Below are 14,044 nucleotides of genomic sequence, written 5' to 3' on the forward strand. Positions count from 1 at the left end.
GCAAATTGCTGTTTTTTTTCCTATTTCAGTGTTTCGCAGAAAAGGAATATCAAACGGAGTCCAAACAGAATGAAACCTTCAGGAGCGTGACTTTTGGAACAAACGTGATCCAGAGGACTTGGAGTGGACGTCAAGAAACAACCGAGGAGGCCACGAGGTAGGGAGGCGCGCCTGCCCCCCTGGGCGCGCCCCCACCCTCATGGGCCCCTCGTGGCTCCACCGACCTACTTCTTCCTCCTATATATACCCATGTACCCCGAAACCAACCAGGAGCACCACGAAAACCTATTTCCACCGCCGCAACCTTCTGTACCCGTGAGATCCCATCTTGGGGCCTTTTCCGACGCTCCGCCGGAGGGGGAATCGATCACGGAGGGCTTCTACATCAACACCATAGCCTCTCCAATGATGTGTGAGTAGTTTACCACAGACCTTTGGGTCCATAGTTATTAGCTAGATGGCTTCTTCTCTCTCTTTGGATCTCAATACAAACTTCTCCTCGATTTTCTTGGAGATCTATTCGATGTAACTCTTTTTGCGGTGTGTTTGTCGAGATCCGATGAATTGTGGGTTTATGATCAAGATTATCTATGAACAATATTCAAATCTTCTCTGAATTCTTTTATGTATGATTGGTTATCTTTGCAAGTCTCTTTGAATTATCAGTTTGGTTTGGCCTACTAGATTGATCTTTCTTGCAATGGGAGAAGTGCTTAGCTTTGGGTTCAGTCTTGCGTTGCTCGATCCCAGTGACAGTAGGGGAAACGACACATATTGTATTGTTTCCATTGAGGATAAAAAGATGGGGTTTATATCATATTGCTTGAGTTTATCCCTCTACATCATGTCATCTTGCCTAATGCATTACTCTGTTCTTATGAACTTAATACTCTAGATGCATGCTGGATAGCGGTCGATGTTTGGAGTAATAGTAGTAGATGCAGGCAGGAGTCGGTCTACTTGTCACGGACGTGATGCCTATATACATGATCATGCCTAGATATTCTCATAATTATGCACTTTTCTATCAATTGCTCGACAGTAATTTGTTCACCCACCATAATACTTATGCTATCTTGAGAGAAGCCACTAGTGAAACCTATGGCCCCCGGGTCTATTTTCCATCATATAAGTTTCCAATCTATTTTTACTTTGCAATCTTTACTTTCAATCTTTATCATAAAAATACCAAAAAAATTATCATCTCTGTCAGATCTCACTTTTGCAAGTGGCCGTGAAGGGATTGACAACCCCTTTATCGCGTTGGTTGCAAGGTTCTTATTTGTTTGTGTAGGTACGAGGGACTTGCGTCTGGCCTCCTATTGGATTGATACCTTGGTTCTCAAAAGCTGAGGGAAATACTTACGCTACTTTGTTGCATCACCCTTTCCTCTTCAAGGGAAAACCAATGCATGCTCAAGAGGTAGCACTTCTCGCCGGTGTCCAACAACATTTTTTACCGGTGTCACACGCCTAAATGGGATATATATATAACATAATCAGAACAATTACCCGGTGTCATGTGACACCGGTTGGCATTACGTAGGTACGCCCCTGGCTATGATGAGGGCAGCAGGAGCACACCAAGTAACTTGCCCAAAGCAGCCACCAGATCAAGGAAGAAGAGAACCTCAGATTCTGAGGATGAGGATTATGTGGCTGTTGAAGAAGAAGTGAGCTCAAAGAAGAAAGTCTTGAAGAAGGAGTATGCCACAGCTGCTGCAACCAAGCCAGGGTTGAACAAGAAGGCACCAGCAAAAAGAGTTCCTATGTCTAAGGCCAGAGCCTCCACTCAGGAACCCTCCAAATCTACTGGAGGAGAGACTGCTGGTGAGGAGAAGTAGAAGAAGAAGGAAAGAAAGCGAGGAAGATGGTGCAAGAAGGTGGACCCCATGGAAGAATATGAGAGGCATTCTTCTGATGAAGAAGATGAAGAGGAAGAGGATGCTGCACCAGCACCCAAGTCCCAGAAGCTCATGCGAGATGCCATCAAGTCAGGGGCTGCTCCATCAAAGCCCAAAACTGCTCCCAAAGCAACAGCTCAAGCTCAGAAGCCTTCTAAGCCAAAGAGAAGCACCAGAAACATTCATGCTGAAGAGAAGAACAAGGCCCCAGTGCCTGAAGTTAAAGAAGAAGATGATGAAGCCCAAGTGCTGAGAAGACTGAAACCAAATATTCCAGATCACAATGACACTCATCCAGTGGCAGAGAACATGCACATCAGGAAGGATGCAGGACTGATATTGTGCAGATAGTCTGATCCCTATGCTGTGAGGAGGAGGACTGCAGTGGACTATAGGTTCCACACCAAAGAACAACAAGATTTCTATGAGACTATTCTGCTTGACAAGAAGCCAATTGTCTGTGATATGAAGTGGGTTGATTGGGCATTCATTGATGAGAATGAAGATCACTTCCCAGGAGTACATGAAAGCTTCAAATCTTGCAGAGTTGACAAGTTTGTTGGACAGAAGCTCACAAAATGGAATGATGAGCTAATCATGCAATTCTACTCCACTGCTCATTTCTATCCAGATGGAAGGATAGTGTGGATGTCTGAAGGTCCAAGGTACCAATCAACTATTGAAGAATGGGCCAAATTGATCAATGCCCCAGAAGAGCATGAGGATGATTTGGATGTGTATGCCAAGAAGAAAAAAGACCACAACTCTATGGCAAATATGTACAAAGAGACCCCAGACAAAGCTTTGGACACACACAAGTTTGGATCTGTACACTATTTGTTGTCTGGTCTGCCTACTATCAACACCATCTTAAGGCATACTCTGTTACCCAAATCTGGAAATCACAAGATGATTAGAGGACATTCCATCAACTTGCTGCAGATCTTTGATGTTCCACAAAAATTCAAGGTCATGAGTCTGATTGTGGAGACAATCAAGAGGACAGCTGCTGACCAGAAAATATCTTGTGGGTATGCTCCACACATTCAGGTGCTCATCAACTCAAAGATGGGCACAGGTACTTACTTGTTGGACAAGGAGCATTTACCCTTGCACCCAGATTTTGAAGATAACACAGTTGTGATGAATGAGGATGAACCTTCATCAGTGCAAGCACAAGAAAAGAGAGCTAAGGCAAATGCAGAGAAAGCTGCAAAGATGCCAAGTATTGAGGAGGCATCTGAAGTGTTCCTAAAGAGCAAACAAGATCAACTAGCCTATCTGATTCAAGCTACATTGAGGATTGAGAAGGGCTTGGCCACCCTGACTCAGAATCAGGAGAGCTTAGAGGATCATAGAGACCAAGTTTTATGATCTTGATCTGAAGGTCACTGAGATTCAGACAGCAGTTGAGCAGCTCCAGGAGGAAGCAGAGGAGAAGAGAGGACAGGGTACTACAGATGCTTTTCAGCGAGTGCCAAGAGGTCAGAGGTCAGCTGCAGTGCCAGTGCCATATACAAGAGCTACTTCATCTGCACGAGCAGCAACAGCTTCAGTTCCACCTCCAGAAGCCACTCCACTAGCTCCAGCTACATCAACTGATGCCTTCGTCCTTGGAGTTCTCTCTACACCACCTCCTAAAGACCAAGCCTGAGAGACGCATAGCACTATGCATTTTCGAACTTTTTGGTAACTTGTTGCCAAAGGGGGAGAAATGTATAGATCAGAGGCTTCGAGAGAGAGTGTTTTGCTTCTTTGTCTCTCTTGCTATTTGGTTGAACTTTATTGTGTGCTTGTTTGATACTCTATGTCCTTGTGTGAGATACTTGTATGATCATGTGTTTGATCATATGCTACTTTAATGCTTGCTTGGATGATATTATCTCTTATATCCCATGTATGATCATTCACTTTGCTTGGTGATGAGTGCTTGCTTTTAATTTCTATCATTTTGAGGGCTCCACCAAGATGTATGTGACATGGAAGAGTATTTGTAGGGATAACCTTTCTTTGGTCATGTTATTTTGAGAAGACATAATTATCTTGTTAGTATGCTTTAAGTATTATTGTTTTTATGTCAATATTAAACTTTTGGTTTGAATCATACGGATCTGAACATTCATGCCACAATAGAGAAAATTACATGGATAAATATGTTAGGTAGCATTCCACATCAAAAATTCTGTTTCTATCATTTACCTACTCGAGGACGAGCGGGAATTAAGCTTGGAGATGCTTGATACCTCTCCAACGTATCTATATTTTTTATTGTTCCATGCTATTATATTATCTGTTTTGGATGTTTTATATGCATTAATATGCTATTTTATATGATTTTTGGGACTAACCTATTAACCTAGAGCCTAGTGCCAGTTTTTGTTTTTCCTTGTTTTAGAGTTTCGCAGAAAAGGAATACCAAACGGAATGAAACTTTCGCGGTGATTTTTCTTGGACCAGAATACATCCAGAGGACTTGGAGTGCACGTCAGGGAAGCCACGAGGCAACCACAAGGACGGAGGGCGCGCCCAGGGGGGCAGGGCACGCCCCCACCCTTGTGGGCCCCTCGTGACTCCACTGACCTATTTCTTTCGCCTATATATTCTCAAATATTCCAAAACAAATAAGGAGAGCCACGAAAACACTTTTCCACCGCTGCAACCTTCTGTACCCATGAGATCCCATCTAGGGGCCTTTTCCGGCGTCCTGCCGGAGGGGGATTCGATCACGGAGGGCTTCTACATCAACACCATTGCCTCTTGAAAGTGCAACTATCCCTGGGTGGTTTTGGTAATTATTAAAAACATATAGCTCATTGAGCTAATGCTATTTCAAGATAAATATTTCAGGAAAGTTCAATGATTGGCATGGCATGGATTAGAATTGTGGAGCCCTCAAAATTCTATGGACACAAATTGGCTCAAGCTCAAGACTCTACATTTTAGTTTTAGTGATCCAAGATAACATTGAGTCCATAGGAAAAGCCAATAATATTAAAAGGGGATGAGGTATTGCTTAATGGCTTGCTGGCTCAAAATGCTTAGTGATATGCTCCAAAAACCCTCAACCACTTTCTTATATCCACATATGTTCCAAACCAAAATTCAAACTCGGCCCCACTGAGATATTCTATCCGGCGCCATCGAGTTTACTTGACATAGCCACTGCCACTAACGCTAGTCACTTCGGTCTCACCGAGATGGGATTGCAAACTCTCGGTTTCCCTTTGTAACGTTTCGGTCCAAACGAGATGAGCGATCGGTCCCACCGAGTTCGCAATGCAAACTCTCTGTTTCCCCTTCGTAACTTTCGGTCTCACCGAGATGAGCGAATCGGTCCCACCGAGTTTGCCTGACCAACTCTCTGGTTAGCTTATTACCAAAGTTGGTCCTACCGAGTTTGTGTAATCGGTCTCACCGAGATTACGTTGTTCCCTAACCCTAATGAAATCGGTCTCACCGAGTTGACATGTCGGTCCCACCGAAAAGCCTAACGTTCACATTTTGAACTAAATCGGTCTGGCCGAGTTTTCTGATTCAGTCCCACCGAGTTTGGTGAATTGTGTGTAATGGTTAGATTTTGTGTGGAGCCTATATATACCCCTCCACCCTTCCTTCATTCGTGAGGAGAGCCATCAGAACATGCCTAGACTTCCAGCATACATTTTTAGAGAGAGAACCACCTACTCATGTGTTGAGGTCAAGATATTCCATTCCAACCACATAAATCTTGATCTCTAGCCTTCCCCAAGTTGCTTTCCACTCAAATCATCTTTCCACCAAATCCAAATCTGTGAGAGAGAGTTGAGTGTTGGGGAGACTATCATTTGAAGCACAAGAGCAAGGAGTTCATTATCAACACACCATCTATTACCTTTTGGAGAGTGGTGTCTCCTAGATTGGTTAGGTGTCACTTGGGAGCCTCCGTCAAGATTGTGGAGTTGAACCAATGAGTTTGTACGGGCAAGGAGATCGCCTACTTCGTGAAGATCTACCCTAGTGAGGCAAGTCCTTCATGGGCGATGGCCATGCTGGGATAGACAAGGTTGCTTCTTCATGGACCCTTCATGGGTGGAACCCTCTGTGGACTCGCGCAACCGTTACCCTTCGTGGGTTGAAGTCTCCATCAACGTGGATGTACGATAGCACCACCAATCAGAACCACGCCAAAAATCTCCGTGTCTATATTGCGTTTGCTCCCTCCAAACTCCTCGCTTTACCTTCATGTGCAATGTTTTACATTCCGCTGCTATACTCTTAGACTTGCATGTGTAGGTTGATTGCTTGACTTATGCTAAGTTGTTAAAATCAGCCAAGACTTAAAATTAAGAAAAAGGCTAGATTTTTATTTGGTCAAGTAGTCTAATCACCCCCCCTCTAGACATACTTTCGATCCTACACCTCTCCGATGAAGCGTGAGTAGTTTACCTCAGACCTACGGGTCCATAGCTAGTAGCTAGATGGCTTCTTCTCTCTCTTTGATTCTCAGTACCATGTTCTCCTCGCTGTTCTTGGAGATCTATTCGATGTAATACCTTTTTGCGATGTGTTTGCCGAGATCCGATGAATTGTGGATTTATGATCAGCTTATCTATGAATATTATTTGAATCTTCTCTGAATTCTTATATGCATGATTTGATATCTTGGCAAGTCTCTTCGAACTATCGATTTGGTTTGGCCAACTAGATTTGTTTTTTCTTACAATGGGAGAAGTGCTTAGCTTTGGGTTCAATCTTGTGGTGCTCGATCCTAGTGACAAAAGGGGAACCGACATGTATTGTATTGTTGCCATCGAGGATAACAAGATGGGGTTTTCATCATATTGCTTGAGTTTATCCCGCTACATCATGTCATCTTACTTAAAGCGTTACTCTGTTCTTATGAACTTAATACTCTAGATGCAGGTAGGAGTCGGTCGATGTGTGGAGTAATAGTAGTAGATGCAGGAAGGAGTCGGTCTACTTGATACGGACGTGATGCCTATATTCATGATCATTGCCTTAGGTATCGTCATAACTTTGTGCTTTTCTATCAATTGCTCGTCAGTAATTTGTTCACCCACTGTAATATTCTATATCTTGAGAGAAGCCTCTAGTGAAACCTATGGTCCTCGAGTCTATTTTCCATCATATAAGTTTCCGATCTACAATTTTAGTTTCCTATTTACTTCCTTTGCAATCTTTTACTTTCCGTTCCATAAACCAAAAATATTACTTTACCATTTATCCATCTCTATCAGATCTCACTTTGCAAATAACCATGAAGGGATTGACAACCCCTTTATCGCGTTGGGTGCAAGTTGCAGTTTGTTTGTGCAGGTATTCGGTGACTTGTGCATTGTCTCCTACTGGATTGATACCTTGGTTCTCAAAACTGAGGGAAATACTTACTCTACTTTGCTGCATCACCCTTTCCTCTTCAAGGGAAAAACCAACGCAAGCTCAAGAGGTAGCAGTACTCATCTGGACATGATGCATCCGGGTCTTTAAGTGTTATAGATGGTTGCTACACTGGGAAGAGCACCTTCTGACTTGATATTTTAGTGAGAGATCACCCTAATAATTGACTACTGCGCAGTCAAAGGGTGCAAACAACAAAGGGATAAACATTTCAGGCAATTCATAATAGCATGATATGGTATAGCCTTGGGCACAGGGAGTCCTACATGATCATCTTCAATCTTTAGTTGAAGCGACGTGACGGCCAATATTTCGTTACCGAGACAACTGTTTCAAAAAACATTATCGTGGCAGCAATCTCAAAAAATGTTGTCATGGCAACCATTTCAGAAAACGTTGTCATGGAAACAAAATCTGAAATTCTGTTGTGCTACGAAATTATAGCTCCTCGTCCCGTGCCCGGTACACCTTCTCCTCGTCGGGGTCCTCCGTGTACGTCTTGCCACCATCACCTGTAACCTATCTCTACGATGTTTACATTAAGATGCCAATCTCGTGGCTCTAGCCATCATGTCGTGACGCACAGGCCACTTAACATTACAACATATAACCATCTCATACATAAATTCATTATCTGACGAAGGCTATACCACATCATATGCATACCCTGCAAAACCAAGTTAGACGTCCTCTAATCGGTTTTAGCAAAATTTTAGTTATGCGCTTAACCTGTTTTAATGATTAAGACTAGCTACCTACGCAAGCACAACAAGGCAATGTTCTTGATGCTAGATTAATTTTTGGTGTGTGTGAAAGAGAGACTTAATTAAAAGTCTCGTCCCCCACACTAAACTTCGTCAATACGCGTGACCCCCTAGAAGATCATCCATCTTCGGCACCCTCTTGTGTACACGACGGTTCACTATTCCTGACTATGATGTAGCCCAAGGAACTATTAGCAGATCGGCGACAGCCCAAGACAGTCGATTGTCATAACCTTGTAGCAAAACTACATCTTTCTGCCGATGAACTGAACCGAAGCAACACTTGTGGGAAGCATAGCAAGAACATCAACCCTCACATATCAGATGTGATCTAGATCGCAACCTGCATCTGCTCATTAACCTGCTCATGATGCCACTGTTGGGAAATGTAGTAGAAAAAAAATCGCACCTACGATCATCAAGATCAATATGAAGATGCATAAGGGTTGGGATCAACGATCGTTACCAACTCCGGAGTGCAGCGGGAGAAGAAGAGTCGGTGTAGATCATGCTCGAAGTCTCTCGAATGATGATGACGATCCTGCAAACTACCCTCGAATTATCCCTCGAACAGAAGACCGAAAGCATGGCCTCTCTACTTGGTTGCAAGCGTACAATCTTCACGATCCGGCAACGCTTCACCATCCAGAGCTAATCATCGTCGAAGAATTAGAGGGAGGATATTAGAACCACACTGGGCTTCTAATTAAGAGGATTAGAGGTGGCTAGGGCTATCTCTAATTAGTCTAGGACCAACTAGAACTAGAACTAAATCAATTAGAAGAGGCACCCAAAACTTGTAGTTCAAAAGGGTGCAAAACATCTAGTATATATAAGTTTAGGGGGGAGGATAGGGCAGCCAACAAGGGGGGAAGTTTCCCCTTGGTGCGCCGGCCTAGGGAGGGGGAGTTGGACTCTCCCTCCTAGTTGGATTCGCCCCCCCCCCCCCACACACACACACACTAGGAAAGGGGGGCGCCTCCTCACTTGGGCCTTTATGGCCCAACTCTCCTTCCCCTTCTTGGCCTATTAAGGCCCGTTGATATTTAATTAATATATAAAATACTTTAAACATTTTCAAAGCATTATATATATAATTTAACATCCCCACAAACATTTCCCACCTATATATAATTAATCAGTAATACCCGGTATTGCCCGATATCCACCGAAACCCTTCTGGTGACCCCGAAACACTTCCGGAACCTCTTCGAACTATTCCGATGTTAATGAAACTATTTCACAAATATATTCTCATCACTCCCATTCCACTAACTCTCCTCGGATCTTGATTACCTTAAACTTGTGACCCGTAGGTTCGGTTAAACATGACATGAATGAAACCCCTTCGTTCAATGACCAATAGCGGAACCATGGACATCCATATGGGTCCCTATGATTACACGAATGATATTCGAGTGAACCTTTGGTTATCATGTGACGTTCCCTTTGCTCCGCGATACTTTATAAAACCCAGTGTGCATCGGTATCCTCTTGAGTCATTGCCATGCCCACTATACAGTTGCTCCCGTTACCCATACGACAATGTATGCAGTCATACCGAGAGGGCCCGAGGAATATCTCTCCATCGTCGTAGGAGAAAATCCCACTCTCGAGTTGTTTGTTCACTTGTCAAACTTTCCGGTGAACCTGAAAGTTGTCGTTACGATCACCTTGTTACGGATGACGTTTGAGCAACCCCAAAGTCCACCGCCTAGTAAGAAGTAACCGAGACACTCTCATGGCCTGAGGAACTAAAGTACACATGCTAACACTCTGTGTTATAACATATGATTTCAGACGATATGATCACAAAGTATAACATACAAGATTGGGTCGATTCAATATGATCGTTCTTCTAACGTCATACCCTCAAAGTTGTTTTAGGACTATCGTGGAACCTAACGATATCCTAAGATCCGGAAAACTTGATCACCAACAACACTTGAGCCAGTCCTAGAGGCTGGACCAGGAACCTATTGTTTGACCGTTTATCATTCCACACGTGCATATGTGTTTTCCACTGAATTGTATATTCCAGGATCATAGTAGTTATAGCATGAAATATAAACTCTTAATTATGAATAATGGAAATATAATAATACAATATTATTGCCTCTGGGGCATATTTCCAACATATTTATGATTGAAACTCTTAGCAAGCATCGAAAAATAAAAATAATTTCATTAAGGTAAACCCAACCATAGCATTAAGATATATTGGCCCCCCTTCAACCCCATATGCATCAATTTGCATGGTGAGGCTGTTGGAAATATGCCCTAGAGGCAATAATAAAATGGTTATTATTATATTTCCTTGTTCATGATAATTGTCTATTGTTCATGCTATAATTGTGTTATCCGGAAATCGTAATACATGTGTGAACACATAGACCATAACATGTCCCTAGTGAGCCTCTAGTTGACTAGCTCGTTGATCAATAGATGGTTACGGTTTCCTGACCATGGACATTGGATGTCATTGATAACGAGATCACATCATTAGGAGAATGATGTGATGGACAAGACCCAATCCTAAGCATAGCACTAGATCGTGTAGTTCGTTTGCTGAAGCTTTTCTAATGTCAAGTATCATTTCCTTAGACCATGAGATCGTGCAACTCCCAGATACCGTAGGAATGCTTTGGGTGTACCAAACATCACAACGTAACTGGGTGGCTATAAAGGTGCACTACAGGTATCTCCGAAAGTGTCTGTTGGGTTGGCTCGGATCGAGACTGGGATTTGTCACTCCGTATGACGGAGAGGTATCTCTGGGCCCACTCGGTAATGCATCATCATAATGAGCTCAATGTGACTAAGTATTTAGTCACGGGATCATGCATTACGGAACGAGTAAAGTGACTTGCCGGTAACGAGATTGAACGAGGTATTGGGATACCGACGATCGAATCTCCGGCAAGTAACGTATCGATTGACAAAGGGAATTGTATACGGGATTGCTTGAATCCTCGACATCGTGGTTCATCCGATGAGATCATTGTGGAACATGTGGGAGCCAACATGGGTATCCAGATCCCGCTGTTGGTTATTGGCTAGAGAGGTGTCTCGGTCATGTCTGCATGATTCCCGAACCCGTAGGGTCTACACACTTAAGGTTCGATGACGCTAGGGTTATAAGGAAGGCTTGTATGTGATTACCGAATGTTGTTCGGAGTCCCGGATGAGATCCCGGATGTCACGAGGAGTTCCGGAATGGTCTGGAGGTAAAGATTTATATATGGGAAGTCACCATACGGTCACCGAAAATATTCGGGGGTATACCGGTATTGTACCGGGACCACCGGAGGGGTTCCGGGGGTCCACCGGGATGGTCCACCTGCCCCGGAGGGCCTTATGGGCTGTAGGTGGAAGGGAACCAGCCCTAAGTGGGCTGGGCGCCAACCCCCCCCCTAGGGCCCATGCGCCTAGGGTTTGGGGGGAACCCTAAAGGGGGGCGCCCCCCTTGCTTGGGGGGCAAGCCACCTCCCCCTGGCCGCCGCCCCTCCCACCAGATGGGATCTAAGGGGGCCGGCCCCCCTCTCCCTTGCCCCTATATATAGTGGAGGGGTGGGAGGGCAGCCACACCTTTCCCAAGGCGCAGCCCCTCCCCTCCCCAACACCTCTCCTCCTCCGCGTGTGCTTGGCGAAGCCCTGCCGGAGAACTGTCACTCCACCACCACCACGCCGTCGTTCTGCTATTGGAGCCTTCTTCCTCAACCTCTTCCTCCTCCTTGCTGGATCAAGCCGTGGGAGACGTCACCGCTCCGTACGTGTGTTGAACGCGGAGGTGCCATCCGTTCGGCGCTTGGATCATCGGTGATTTGGATCACGACGAGTACGACTCCATCAACCCCGTTCTCTTGAACGCTTCCGCTCGCGCTCTACAAGGGTATGTAGATGCACTCCTCCCCTCTCGTTGCTAGTAAAATCCATAGATTGATCTTGGTGATGCATAGAAAATTTTAATTTCTGCAACGATCCCCAACAGAGGCAATGTTTCATTTCCTCCCACCGCCATATGTATAGTTCTGTCAACATGCAACTAACCCTAAAGTGTGATCCACGCACGCTCTTATATGATGGGCACCAAATGAAAATAATATAACCACATGCAACTCAAACTAATCTTAGCAATTCACCAACTAGTCCCATAGGACAAAAATAATTTACTCAGACAGAATAACGATGACATAAACCATTGGATAATAATTCATAGCATCAAACACCATGTTCAAGTAGGGGATTACAACGGGTTGCGGGAGAGTCGACCAATGAATAGAGAGGGAGGAAGGTGATGGAGATGTCGGTGAACACAATGATGTTGATGAAGACGATCACTCGATGATGGTTCCCACGTCGGTACTCCGGCGCCACCGGGAGAGAGGGAGAGAGATCACCCCTCCTTCTTCTTCTTCTTCCATGGCCTTTGCATGGTCCTTGGACACCATGGCTATCGGAGGGGCAAGAGCCCCTCCGAGATTGGATCTTTTCTCTCTTTTTTTATCTATTTTTCAGAACTATTTTTGATGCTGAGCACCATTTCTTGAATATTCATAGATCCATAACTCTGATTGGGCTGAACTTTTAACATGATTCCCCCATAAATTAGCTTTTTCGCTGCGAAACAAGAGTATCAACCGCCTTAAGGAGACTCCACGCGGCCTCCCAAAATGTCCAAGAGCCTGGTCGCCCCCCAAGGCCGTGTGTTGCCCTCGTTCATCGCTTTACGCTGAATCCTTCACCCAAATATCCAATATATTCTATAAAAAAATAAAAATCGACTCATTTCGGCAACGAGAATTTTTGACCTATATTTCCAAAAACTATTGAAGTAGGAACTCACCTTTGGCACTAGATTAGTAGGTTAGTCCAGAGAAATATTGTGCCAAAAACATAAATAAATGATATAAATATAGCATGAATACTTCAAAAATTATATATACGTTGGAGACGTATCAACATCCCCAAGCTTAATCCCTACTCGTCCTCGACTAGGTAGATGATAAAAAGAATAGTTTTTGAAGTGTTAATGCTAGAATAGAACAAACCTTTGATCACATAGGTAGTGATAATTCCAATAACAAGTAGCACCGTTGTATGAAATTCAACATATCATAAAGTGATAGTTAAGTATGTCGCAAATCTTTCAAGACTACATTGCAAACATAAAGAAATCCATGAAGTAAAGGGGATGACTAGATAGCTCAGTTTGAAGATAACCATCATACTTATGCAATGTTCTACAAATTACTATTGGATGAATGCATACAAAGCTAAGGGTAGTCTTTCTGCTCAATACGTGGTGCCTTGGCCCTACAATCACAAGAGTATATTCAAATATACAATGTAACGATCATAGTAAAGCATGACTCATTTAAAAACACTTACCCTTGGTTGATGATCAAGGGCGGCAGTTGAGTAGCAGTTGAACCTCCAAAGGATGGTGGAGACTCCTGATAATTTGAATCAGATGGATTAAGAGGTTGCCTAATAAGGCCGGCTTGTGGAAGAGATGAAATTGGACTATGAGGCACCTTTGTACGTCGCTTACGGGTGACTGGTGCGTCAGATAAGCCGGCAACCAGTTCTCCAGAGCCGCTCCTGGCCTGGCGTCTTGATGTACCCTCTTCTTGTGATTTCTCAAAAGAAATTTTGGATCCAAATGAGCGCCTGGGTGAGAAAATTTTACTTTCCGGACGACTCGTCTTATTTTCTTTGGAGATAAGGGTTCCGGGCTAGACGAAATTGCAATTACCTCAACATCGCCGACTCGAATTGCTTCGGAGTTATCCTGAGAATAAGAGGCTTCAGCAAGCTCAATAAAAAGATGGTCGAGGGAGTCAAGTTCCACCTCTGACTCATTATCAGCCGTCGACGACTCGTCTCCAGCTACCGGCTCATTTGCAACAGACGGCTTATTTCTTCTTGGGGCCGGGGCCGCCATAGACTTGCGTGACTCTTTCCTCCTCCAGAATA

General features: G+C 44.1%; 1 pseudogene; it reads left to right on the forward strand.

Annotated features, from left to right (window-relative positions):
- Positions 1–14,044, forward strand: part of LOC141042931 (uncharacterized) — a 341,300-nt pseudogene that overhangs the window by 21,691 nt on the left and 305,565 nt on the right.

Source organism: Aegilops tauschii, chromosome 3 (assembly GCF_002575655.3).
Source record: "Aegilops tauschii subsp. strangulata cultivar AL8/78 chromosome 3, Aet v6.0, whole genome shotgun sequence".
Classification (NCBI taxonomy): Eukaryota; Viridiplantae; Streptophyta; class Magnoliopsida; order Poales; family Poaceae; genus Aegilops; species Aegilops tauschii.